Source organism: Tamandua tetradactyla, chromosome 14 (assembly GCF_023851605.1).
Source record: "Tamandua tetradactyla isolate mTamTet1 chromosome 14, mTamTet1.pri, whole genome shotgun sequence".
In the NCBI taxonomy this organism is placed as follows: Eukaryota; Metazoa; Chordata; class Mammalia; order Pilosa; family Myrmecophagidae; genus Tamandua; species Tamandua tetradactyla.
Genome location: NC_135340.1, coordinates 77,869,909 through 77,882,268, shown reverse-complemented (window position 1 = coordinate 77,882,268; position 12,360 = coordinate 77,869,909). Strand labels below are relative to the sequence as shown.

At 38.8% G+C, this 12,360-nt stretch overlaps 1 pseudogene; it reads right to left on the bottom strand.

Annotated features, from left to right (window-relative positions):
* Positions 1-664: 664 nt before the first annotated feature.
* On the bottom strand, positions 665-9,588 carry LOC143656533 (cytoskeleton-associated protein 2 pseudogene; annotated as a pseudogene).
* Between the last annotated feature and the right edge of the window lie 2,772 nt (positions 9,589-12,360).

Here is a 12,360-nt window from a genome sequence, read left to right as displayed (position 1 = left end):
TTGACCACTGTGGCTTCATAATATGCCTTAAAGTCAGGCAGCATGAGACCTTCAGCTTCGTTTTTTTCCCTCAAGATACTTTTAGCAATTCGGGGCACCCTGCCCTTCCAGATAAATTTGCTTATCGGTTTTTCTATTTCTGAAAAGTAAGTTGGGATTTTCATTGGTATTGCGTTGAATCTGTAAATCAATTTAGGTAGAATTGACATCTCAACTATATTTAGTCTTCCAATCCATGAACATGGTATGCCCTTCCATCTATTTAGGTCTTCTGTGATTTCTTTTAACAGTTTTTTGTAGTTTTCTTTGTATAGGTCTTTTGTCTCTTTGGTTAAATTTATTCCTAAGTATTTTTTTTTTTTTTGAGTGGGGGGTTAATGTTTAATTGGTACAGAGCTTTGGTTTGGGGCAATGGAAAAATTTTGGCAATGGACAATGGTGATGGAGGCATGACTTTGTGCAGGTAATTAATACCATTGAATTATAATTCTAAAAGGGATAAAAAGGGAAATTTTAAGTTGTGTATAAATTATACACACACACCCCTCATAGAACTGTACAATGCAAATAGTGAACCCTAATGTAAACAGTGGGCTAAAGCTAATAGCGTAATTATAATATTGTTTCATCAGTTGTAACAAAGGTATCAAATGAATGCAAAATAGTAGGGAAAACTACCTGTGAAAAGTGGTATATGGGAACTTTGTACTTTCTGAGTAATGTTTCTGTAAACCTACTACTGCTCTAATTTTAAAAAAGATATATTTTGGACCCATAAAAACTATGACGAAATAAACTAAAGAAGTTATTGTCCCTGCTAACAAGAAAAAAAAAAGGTAAATTTTTGGTTAAGTAAATTGATAAAATCATTTTCAAAAAGAAATATACCATTAGGCACACACTTAGTTCCAAGTGTTAAAAATCTCAAGCCAAATCTTACTACAATGTATTTCGAGGTTCAAAAACATTCACCATGAAATGCGCATTCTGTAATCTATTTGTTGAAATAGATGTCATTAGAGCATACAGGTATTTTAATTTATTGGATGCATATTAGGTACACAGTTAAAAAAGGATAAAAGTGCTACTCTCCTAAACAAAAGACAGTAAATAGAATTAAGACAGCTGCTATTATATAAATGGAAAGAAAGATCATAAATAAGATGAAATATGTTATCTTCAATCACAGTCAAATAAAACTCATCTTTTACAATGAAAAATCACTTTTTAAAACTTAGTGTTGGTAAATTCTGTATGTCATTTAAATATTACTTCAGGGCTTTACAAAACAATTTTATTGGTGGTATTCATGTGTGAGAGGAAGAGAAATGTTTACTCGATAACGGTGGTCAGGTTTCAGAGGACATGATTTAACAGTAAAGCTTTACTATCAGACAGAAAAAAACAAGTTTAACTACTAGTATTTTAGAAATGCTACCAAAACTAGAATGAAATTTGTTACTAATATATTAACTCATTCTAATAGTCGACAAATGACATCAAAGGAAGTCATGGAAGTTAAAATTTTAACTAAAAACGCAACTCAGACTAACTTTAAAGTTTCTAATATCCACTAAGTTTACCTACCATCTTTCTCTTACCACAAAGTACCTTCTTATTTACATTAAAACCCATTCCTTATAAGAATTTTAGTTCTCTTCTGCTGTCTCAGTCTCGGAGCACATGCGGCAGAGCGCAGCATTAGGACGGCATACGAAAGCATCCGTTTCACTTCCCAATTCTGTTAACTGTTCCAATGAAGACACACAAGGATAATGGTCTTTTAACATATCTGGCAATTTGGAGTTTTTCTCTTGAAGACGCCGAGAACGTCTCACTGGTGTTAGAAACTTCAGCTCTTTAAATGCAGAATTTGTTTCATCAAACTGCATCTTCTTTTTTATACTTTGCAAGTATGGTGTAGTAGAAACATTATATTTAATTAAGCAACTTGCTCTAGTTTCATTATTGGGGGTTTTAGTATCACTGATGGGCTCTTTCATTTTGTCCTCTCGTTCTTTTTCACAGTCTTGAAATATCACATTTCTTTGTGGTTTGTTTTCTATTTCCAGTTTTTCTGGCTCCACATTAACACCTGTATTTTCAGTGTTTACTTCCTGTATTTGTTCCATGGCTGCACAAGCCTCAGTATTTTCTCCAAAATTAACTTCTTGACTCTTCAGTGTTAGAATATCTACAATTGCATGTCGCATCTCTTCAATAGGCTGAGCCCCTGCCAGAATGGCTTTCTCATAGATTGTGATAATATTTTCAATAGGACTTGTGATTGGTTCAAGACGTGCAAGGCATATCCAATATTTAACAAGCTTTTTCGCATCTGGAATATTTTCAACCAGATCATTCAGTGTAGCCAATATTTCTTCTTTTGGGCATTTCTCATTAATCAGGTTCAAGCATTCACAAAACGTCTTGTTTACTTTTTCAGTAAATAGTCTCTGTTCATCTTCTTCTGCCATGGTAGTCCAGAAAGACCCAACTGGTTTTTCATTTTGTCTTTCAGGTTCTAGCTGGCTAAGTATGGAGCTAGGAGGCCTTTTCAGCACTCTTCCTTTGCCAGCCTTCCACTCGGTCAGACGGATTTTTCTCTCTTCTGCAGTTTCTTTGGGCTGAGCCGATCTATGGAAAGTTGCTTTGGCTGCAGTACGTCTTTGCTGGTCAGTGGTTTTGGACTGTTCAGTCAGTTTGGTGTTAGAAGATAAAGCAGGCCTGGTTGTAACTTTAGAAGCCAGGTTTCTTGACAATGTCTCATTTCTTTTTGTGCCTTGAGAATTTATTTGGACCCTAGATAAATCTGTGTTTAATTGTAGTACTCCCTTTCCAGTAGGCCCTTTCTGGACTGTAACATTGTCAGGTCTGTGGATGCCCTGTTTCACCTTGTCCAGGCCATTATTTTGGTGACTTCTAATAGGAGGTCGCACAAGTTGTCTGTCCTGACACCCAGTGCTTGCAAATTTTGTGGCAGTTACGTTTGAGACCCTATTACTTTTCACTATTATACTGCTGGTATTTATAGGCTGAGGCTCTGTGGCTTCAGAGATAGTAGTTGAAAGTTTCTTGGTTGTTGCAGAACTCCCATCTATGACTAGTTGAGGTTTTCTAAATGAATTAACCTTAGACTGAACAATTTGGCCACGATAAGATCCCAGCAGCACAGGTTTCTTGGGAATGTTAGCAGCATTTTCCTTAGGTTTCTCTGTAGTCATCTGTTTTTTTTTACTATTTTTTTTAAAGTAAAATGCCTGAGTAAATGTCATATGTTGATCTGGGGGATCATCTTTAATTGGAAACAACTGAGTAGTTTGATTCTCCTCAAAATTATATGTACCGACTGCTATAGTTGAATTGGTTGATCCATTAGGTTTTAAAGGAATATAATTTTTTCCCATGGTTGTATTATTTTTGCTCTCTGTAGATCTCTTGGCATTTTCTTTATCAGCCATTTTTGTTTTAAGTTTCAGAACTTTCGTCTGTTCTTGGACCTGGTGTTCAGTTGGCATCATTCTCTGGTTTCTGGATAAGGTCTGATCTTCCTCTTTGTATACAAAACGTGCTTTTCTTTCTAGTAAAAGTTCCTTGAGGTTTTGTCTTCTTTGCTCTCGGAACGCGGGCCAGGCCCGCTGACTAGGCGGCAGCTGCCATTCCTAAGTATTTTAGTCTTTTAGTTGCAATTGTAAATGGAATTCGTTTCTTGATTCCCCCCTCAGATTGTTCATTACTAGTGTATAGAAGCACTACAGATTTTTGAATATTGATCTTGTAACCTGCCACTTTGCTGTACTCATTTATTAGCTCTAGTAGTTTTGCTGTGGATTTTTCAGGGTTTTCAACATATAGTATCATATCATCTGCAAACAGTGATAGTTTTACTTCTTCCTTTCCAATTTTGATGCCTTGCATTTCTTTTTCTTGTCTAATTGCTCTGGCTAGAACTTCCAACACAATGTTGAATAACAGTGGTAGTAGTGGACATCCTTGCCTTGTTCCTGATCTTATGGGGAAGGTTTTCAGTTTTTCCCCATTGAGGACAATATTAACTGTGGGTTTTTCATATATTACCTTTATCATTTTAAGGAAATTCCCTTGTATTCCTGTCCTTTGAAGTGTTTTCAACAGGAAAGGATGTTGAATTTTGTCAAATGCCGTCTCTGCATCAATTGAGATGATTATGTGATTTTTCTGCTTTGATTTGTTGATATGGTATGTTACATTAATTGATTTTCTTATGTTGAACCATCCTTGCATACCTGGGATGAATCCTACTTGGTCATGATGTATAATTCTTTTAATGTGTTGCTGGATTCGATTAGCTAGAATTTTGTTGAGGATTTTTGCATCTATATTCATTAGAGAGATAGGTCTGTAGTTTTCTTTTTTTGTAATATCTTTGCCTGGTTTTGGTATGAGGGTGATGTTGGCTTCATAGAATGAATTAGGTAGCTTTCCCTCCACTTCAGTTTTTTGAAGAGTTTGAGCAGGATTGGTACTAAGTCTTTCTGGAATGTTTGGTAGAATCTGCATGTGAAGCTGTCTGGTCCTGGACTTTTCTTTTTGGGAAGGGTTTTAATGACTGATTCAATTTCTTTACTTGTGATTGGTTTGTTGAGGTCATCTATTTCTTCTTGAGTCAAAGTTGGTTGTTCATGCCTTTCTAGGAACTTGTCCATTTCATCTACATTGTTGTATTTATTAGCATAAAGTTGTTCATAGTATCCTGTTATTACCTCCTTTATTTCTGTGGGGTCAGTGGTTATGTCTCCTCTTCCATTTCTGATCTTATTTATTTGCATCCTCTTTCTTCTTCTTTTTGTCAGTCTTGCTAAGGGCCCATCAATCTTGTTGATTTTCTCATAGAACCAACTTCTGGTTTTAATGATTTTCTCAATTGTTTTCATGTTTCAATTTCATTTCTTTCTGCTCTAATCTTTGTTATTTCTTTCTTTTTATTTGCTTTGGGGTCATTTTGCTGTGCTTTCTCCAGTTTTTCCAAATGGATAGTTAATTCCTGAATTTTTTCCCTTCTTTTTTGATATAGGCATTTAGGGCAGTAAATTTGCCTCTTAGCACTGCCTTTGCTGCATCCCATAAGTTTTGATATGTTGTGTTTTCATTTTCATTTGCCTCGAGATATTTACTGATTTCTCTTGTAATTCTTCCTTGACCCACTGGTTGTTTAAGAGTGTGTTGTTGAGCCTGCACATATTTGTGAATTTTCTGGCGCTCTGCCTATTTTTGATTTCTGACTTCATTCATTTATGATCTGAGAAAGTGTTTTGTATGATTTCAATCTTTTTAAATTTGTTGAGACTTGCTTTGTAACCCAGCATATGGTCTATCTTTGAGAATGATCCATGAGCACTTGAGAAAAAGTTGTATCGTGCTGTTGTGGGGTTTAATGTCCTATAATTATCTGTTAAGTCTAGCTCATTTATTGTAATATTCAAATTCTCTGTTTCTTTATTGATCCTCTGTCTAGATGTTCTGTTCATTGATGAGAGTGGGGAATTGAAGTCTCCAACTATTATGGTAGATGTGTCTGTTTCCCTTTTCAGTGTTTGCAGTGTTTGCCTCATGTATTTTGGGGCATTCTGGTTCGGTGCATAAATATTTATGATTGTTATGTCTTCACGCTGAATTGTTCCTTTTATTAGTACATAGTATCCTTCTTTGTCTCTTTTAACTGTTTTATATTTGAAGTCTAATTTGTTGGATATTGGTATAGCTACTCCTGCTCTTTTCTGGTTGTTATTTGCATGAAGTATCTTTTCCCAACCTTTCACTTTCAACCTATGTTTATCTTTGGGTCTAAGATGTGTTTCCTGTAGACAGCATATAGAAGAATCCTGTTTTTTAATCCATTCTGCCAGTCTATGTCTTTTGATTGGGGAGTTCAATCCATTTACATTTAGTGTTATTACTGTATGGATAGTACTTTCTTCCACCATTTTTCCTTTTGTATTTTATATGTCATATCTAATTCTCCTTCTTTGTACACTCTTCTCCACACTTCTCTCTTCTGTCTTTTTGTATCTGTCTCTAGTGCTCCCTTTAGTATTTCTTGCAGAGCTGGTCTCTTGGTCACAAATTCTCTCAGTGATTTTTTGTCTGAAAATATTTTAATTTCTCCCCCATTTTTGAAGGACAATTTTGCTGGGTATAGAATTCTTGGTTGGCAGTTTTTCTCTTTTAGTAATTTAAATATATCATCCCACTGTCTTCTCATCTCCATGGTTTCTGCTGAGAAATCTCCACATAGTCTTATTGGGTTTCCCTTGTGTGTGATGGATTGCTTTTCTCTTGCTGCTTTCAAGATCCTCTCTTTCTCTTTGACCTCTGACATTCTGACTAGTAAGTGTCTTGGAGAATGTTTATTGGATCTATTCTCTTTGGGGTATGCTGCACTTCTTGGATCTGTAATTTTAGGTCTTTCATAAGAGTTGGGGAATTTTCAGTGATAATTTCTTCCATTAGTTTTTCTCCTCCTTTTCCCTTCTCTTCTCCTTTAGGGACACCCACAACATGTATATTCATGCGCTTCATATTGTCATTCAATTCCCTGAGTCCCTGCTCATATTTTTTCATTTTTTTTCCCTATAGTTTCTGTTTCTTGTTGGATTTCAGATGTTCTGTCCTCCAGTTCACTAATCCTAACCTCTGTCTCTTGAAATCTACCATTGTAGGTTTCTATTTTTTTTTATCTCTTCTACTGTTCCTTTCGTTCCCATAAGTTCTGTGATTTGTTTTTTCAGACTTTCCATTTCTTCTTTTTGTTCTTTCCTTGCCTTCTTCATATCCTCCCTCAATTCATTGATTTGGTTTTTGATGAGGTTTTCCCTGTCTGTTTGTATATTCTCTATTAATTGTTTCAGCTCTTGTATCTCATTTGAACTATTGGTTTGTTCCTTTGACTGGGCCATGTCTTCAATTTTCCTGGTGTGATTTGTTATTTTTTGCTGGCATCTAGACATTTAATTACCTTAGTTAGTTTATTCTGTTGATTGCTTTCACTTCTCTTACCTAGGGTTTTCTTGCTAGATGAATTTGTTGTCTATGTGTTCTTTGACCTTCAGTTCAGCTTTTTCTGGACCTCTGGCTTAGGTTTTGTTTAACAGAGGATAATTTTTCAGTTCTTGTTTTCTTATATCTTTCCCTGCTTGTAGGTGCTTTTTTCCCTCCCCACCCTTAGGAGGTTCTACATAGTTATTATAGACTCCAGCCAGGTTTTCCCCAGACTAAACTGGCCTCCTATCAGGGGGAAGGAGTCACCTGCATCAGTTTTCCCTGAGGGTGAGACCCAGCAGGTTAAAAGACTTTCCTGTGAAATCTCTGGGCTCTGTTTTTCTTATCCTGCCCAGTATGTGGCACTTGTCTGCCTGTGGGTCCCACCAGCAAAAGATGTTGCGGCACCTTTAAGTTTGGAAGACTCTCCCTGCTGGGGGTGTGGTGGAGACAGAGGCAAGGTTGTAGGCTGGTTTTAATGGCTTCAAATTGCCAAGCCCTGGGGTCTGAAGTCCTTGAGGGAGGGATTCTACCTGAGTTGGGCTTCACCCCTCCCCTGGGGAAGGCACAGGCAGGAGACAGCCCTGAAAGCAGTCTGTTTCTGCCTATGCCTGGGGCAGTTGCAGCCTGAGAAGTCCTGTAGCTGAATCTAGAGGCAACCAAGTCTCCGTAGAAACACAACCACTAAAACCTCCATTTCCTCCCCTTTCCTCTTTCTCTGTGAGCCTAATGAGTGACCTCCTCCTTGACCAGGTTTAGGGTCTCTTTCCCTTCCCTCTGGGAAGTCGTCTGTCAGGGAGGGGCACCGGGCGCTGGCCTCTGCGGCTCAGGGAACTCACGGTTCTGGGGAGGCTCGCAGCTGGTCCAGCTGGTCCAGACTGGGGTATGCTGTGTGTCCGGTCACTGACGTGACTCCCGGAGCTGTTCTGTACTGTTTCTGGTTATTTAGTAGTTGTTCTGGAGGATGAACTAAAATGCGCACATTGCTAAGCCACCATCTTGGCCCATCCTCCTTTTGATTATCTTAATAAGGTTATTTTGCAAGCTGGTTTCCTTCACTTGTCTAAAGTTTTATATTTACTTGGTTTTGCATTGAGGGCTTCCTTTTGCACTTGGTTTAACAGTAATTCCCCACCAAACTAAGGCCTGGATCTCATGTAGGGTTTATAATTTTAGTTGACAGTCTATTGGAAGCTAGGCTGGAGTGCACAGGTACTTCAGTCACAGAATACCTGCCTGACACGTCAAAGACTCGGGCTGTATTCCTGGCCTGTGCACCCCCCAAAAAATTTCTAAATAAACAGTAATGAGAATAAAATAAAAATGTAATAAAACTATGAAAAATATCCAACAACATTAAAACACACTTCCAAAGTCAGAAGTAGGCCCCAAGGTCAGAAGGAGATACCCCAAGATATATTGGGGATTAACTCAGACTGGTGGCCACAAAAGGGAAGAAAATTAAAGAAAAAAATAAATGAAGTAGAATAATAAAAATATTTAAAGAGAGGGAGTCTGTCAGAGAAGATAGGATTTAACAAATGAGTATGACTGCTGAATCATTATATTGATATTTCTGTTGATCTCCAGACGAAAAAATGAAAAATTGTAGAATGATAACCCATACCAAACTTTAAAATCTGTTTTATAGCTACTTGTTAAAATGTACTTAGAAATTTATTACTTTTTTATATATATATTTCTCAATAAAAAATTTAAAAAATCAGTAAAATGTAAACATATAAAAACATAAATAAAAAATAAAAATAATACCTCTACTAATAAAGAATATATGTATATATAAACTTTATTAGGAAGAAAAGAAGGGAAAAGAGACAAAAGAACATAGGAGAAGAAAAGCCTACGAAGATAGAAGTCTGCCTGCCTGCACTTTCTACTTCTTACCAGCAGTGGAGCTCCTGAGTACCCCTCCCCTCCAGCCTATCTTCTCCCCAGCTGCAGTCACTGGCCTGCGCTTAACACTTCCCTGTAGCAGGTGGCATTCCCGAGGCGCTTCCTCCCTCAGGCCTGCGCCTGCAGGGACCAGCCGGAGAGATGCTGAGCATGGCAGGGAGCTCATCCTGGCGTGCACGGCATGGTTGGTCCCAGCACACAGAACAGGGGAAACAATCAGCACCTGGGGTGGGGGGAAGCAAGCGGCTGGCAGCACCAGGCTCTATGGTATGCCTCTTCTCAGGGGACCACTCCCAGTGCCTGGGGCATAGGTCTTCGAGGTCCAGCCCTGCCTCCATTGTCCCTGTGGGTGCTATCAACTGTGGTTGGGGAGGGAGGCCTCCCGGTTCAGCAGTCGGGGCAGGCTGGAGCAGAGGGAGGTCGATTGCCTCCAACCTGCACCTCCCAGTGCACCAATCCCCGCCCCTGGTGGGGATCTCTGCCATTCGGCCCACCCGGCTCTCCCTGTCCCAACCTCCCCGCCTCTTTCCACCCCAAACAACCTGGAGGTCCTCTTCAGTTACTCACCCCTCCGGTCTGCAGTCCCGGTCATTCTCTCCTCACCCGCTGTCTTGTCCCACGGAGCAGGGGTGACTTCCATCCAGCTGGCTCTGCCATCTTCCTGGAAGCCCCATATTTAGGACCATTTTTAAAAAGTGTTTATCTGGAATGTCCCAGGTCTGATCCTCTTCTTGGATGGTTTCTAATATTTTAATCTTCTCCTTTACCTGGGCCATCACTTCCTGGTTGTTCATATATTTTGTAATCTTTTGTTGTATCCTGGACATTTTGATCTTTTCATGTGTAATCACTGGAATTTAGGCTCTAATGTTTGTTCCTTAAGCTTGTGTAGTGTATTGACAGGTTTCCTTGAAAGTTAAGATCTAACCAAAAAAAAAAAAAAACACCACAGTGAGATACCACTGCATACCTGTTAGAATGGCCTAAGTTAGAAAACATTTGACAATACCAAATACTGACAAAGATGAAGTGCTACTGGAACTCTCTTACACTGCTGGTGGGAATGCAGAGTGATAAGAGCACTGAATAAGTTAGGGTTCTCCAGAGAAATAAAATTGCCAGGATTATTGGAATTGGCCCACAGAATCATGCGAATTGGCAAGTCTGAATTCCATAGGGCAGGTATGACCTGGAAGTTTTGTAAAACATGTTTCTGAAATCTGACATGTCCAAACTCTGTATAGGGCAGACCACAAACCAGAAACTTTGATGCAGGTGAAGTTATTTTCTCCAGGAAGAAGCTGTCTGTCTGAAGAAGAGGCAGAAATTCTTCTTTCTCACGGGTGAAAACCTCAATTCTGCTTTAGGACAACCAAATGATTGGATAAGGACTGTCCTCACTACTGAGGGCAGTCTCCTTTATTGATTGTAGATGCACTCAGCCATAGGTACTAGCAACTGACTATGGATGTTAATCCATCTACAAAATATCCTCAGTAACAATCAGGCCAGTGCTTGCTTGACCAGACAACTGGATACCATAATCTAGTCATGTTAATACATGAAATTAACCACCACAGGTACTGTGGAGAATAATTTTAGTTTCTTAAGATTTTAAGTATGCAATTCCATATAACCCCAAATCCCATTCCTTGATCTTTAGCCATGAGAAGTGAATATAAATGTTCACACAGAAACTTATATTCAAATGTTCATAGCAGCTCTATTCATAATAGTCAGAAACTAGAAACATCCTACACGTTCATCAGTCAGTGAGTGGGTAAACAACTTGTGGCATACAATGTAATATGTAACGTTACGTAATATTACGTATTACAGCAATAAAATGGAACAAATTGCTGATACAAACAACAACATAAATGAATCTCAGAAGCATTTTGCTAAGTGAAAATAAAAAGACACAAAAGACTACATACTTTATTATTCCATTTATGTAAAATTCTGAAAAGGCAAAACTATAAGGGAAAAATCAGATCACTGGCTGCTGTGGTCTGGTATGAGGGAAGGGATTCCTTCAGACTTTCATGATGCAACTTCATGCGTGATGGGGCTATTCCTTATCTTGATGGATAATGTTCCTTATCAGATGTTTGGCAAAATCTCCTAGAACTGTACACCTAAAACAGGTGAATTTTGCTAAATGTATATTATCCTTCAACAGACCTCCAATAAAATTTTTTCAACCCCCTAAATTAAAAAAACTGAAAAATAAATGGCTTCTTCTCCAAGTATATCTCCATTAGGAACTAGTTCTACCCTCCAACCAGCTCCCAAACTCTGGGAACTGTATCATAATTGACTCCTTTCTTTCCCTCAAACCCAAACAAGCAATTCAAGTCCCAGCCAATTCTCCCGCCTTTAAAACTCCCAGGTGTCTCTTCACCTTTGATTTCCCACTGTTTTCACATTCATCTATGCCACCGTCACTTCCTAACTGGATTATTGTAACACCTGCTGACACTTTGTTGCCCCTTCCACTGCTGCTGAATGAGTCTATCTGAAATGCACACTTCACCCTGGCATCTCCTGCTTAGAACGGTTCAATGCCACTTATTCGTTGTGCAGAAGATTGAGATTCCCGTCTCTTCGTGATCTGCTACCTGCCTCTTACCATCACCCTCCCATAAATACCCGGTGCAATGAAACCTATAGAATTCCTTGCAGTGTGCAGGCAGTACTAGTGATGCACAGTGTGGGTTATGCAAAAGCTCTTCACTGTTATTAGGAATTACTTTACTCATCACTTGCCACCACAGCCATCCTTCCAGTCTCTATTAAAGGATACCGTCATTTTGGGAAAGCTTTCCTGATTTCTGTTTGGGCAGGTCCACTTTTGCGCTTCATGGCATCTCATGAATGCCTTGAGTTGGCTGCATTGTATATGATCTTGCCTACTTATGAGTCCTTCCTGCTCATCAGGCTAAGCTTACTGATGTGGTCACCATGTCTTTTTCATTCACTTATGCCCAATACTCAGCACTGTTTCTGTTATATAATTGAACTGAATGTTTGTCTAGACAGAGTTCCTAGAAAAACACCATAAAGGAGCTTCCCATAATGGGATAGTTAGGATTCTGGTACTGGTCCTTACTTGAGGTTCTAGAATTCCTTCATCTTGGTATCTCTCTTACCCCATAGCTCATAGAATTTTCCCTCCCTGCTTCTGTCCAATAGTGCTGTTCCCCCAAGCTATTTCCTATATCCAGACTCACAGGGAGTTTGTCTGACTCAAGTTATCTCATGGCCAATGGTCCATATATTGTGGGGTGAAACTGTTGCATTTGTGCAGAATTACTTGAAGAAAATTATTAGGGGAACAACCTAATAAATAGGATATTTTAAAAGGGAGGGATAGGACAGTGGCAAGCCTTTTATAAATCTACCCCCAAATATGGCTATTTTGTTATT